Below are 477 nucleotides of genomic sequence, written 5' to 3'. Positions count from 1 at the left end.
GGCCAAAGTGTTCCCAGCAAACCCGCTCCCGCTCAGCTTGTCAGACCTCAGGCTGCTGGACGTGAGCTGCCATGGCTGGGCTGGGCAAGGTGTCCAGCCCGTGGTTAGGCTGGGGAACAGAGCCATGGTTTCGAAGCTGATGGAGAAATAATAATGGGAAAGAGCCAAACTGCTTGTGTCCCCAGAGGGGAACTGCGTGAGCACTGATATTGCACATGGTGGGACACTGGGATTGTGAACCATCTGTCCACTGTATTTTAAGAGCTTTCCTGAATTGTTAAAGGAATCAAAAGCTTGGAGGCACCATAGGCAGCAAATTACAGAAGCCTCCAGTGATCCAAACTGCTTTGCCATTCCTCAGACTCTTGTGTGTACTGGCTCATGCCCCAAGTTTTTCCAAGCTGACCTTCCTGGGGAATCATGAGCTGCATCTCCTGCAGCCAGGGAGAGGAATTGCAAACAGCAGCTGATCACCCG

Source organism: Nestor notabilis, unplaced genomic scaffold (assembly GCF_000696875.1).
Source record: "Nestor notabilis isolate BGI_N333 unplaced genomic scaffold, ASM69687v1 scaffold17723, whole genome shotgun sequence".
In the NCBI taxonomy this organism is placed as follows: Eukaryota; Metazoa; Chordata; class Aves; order Psittaciformes; family Psittacidae; genus Nestor; species Nestor notabilis.
The sequence above is the reverse complement of the archived record's forward strand: the minus strand, read 5'-3'. Positions refer to the sequence as shown.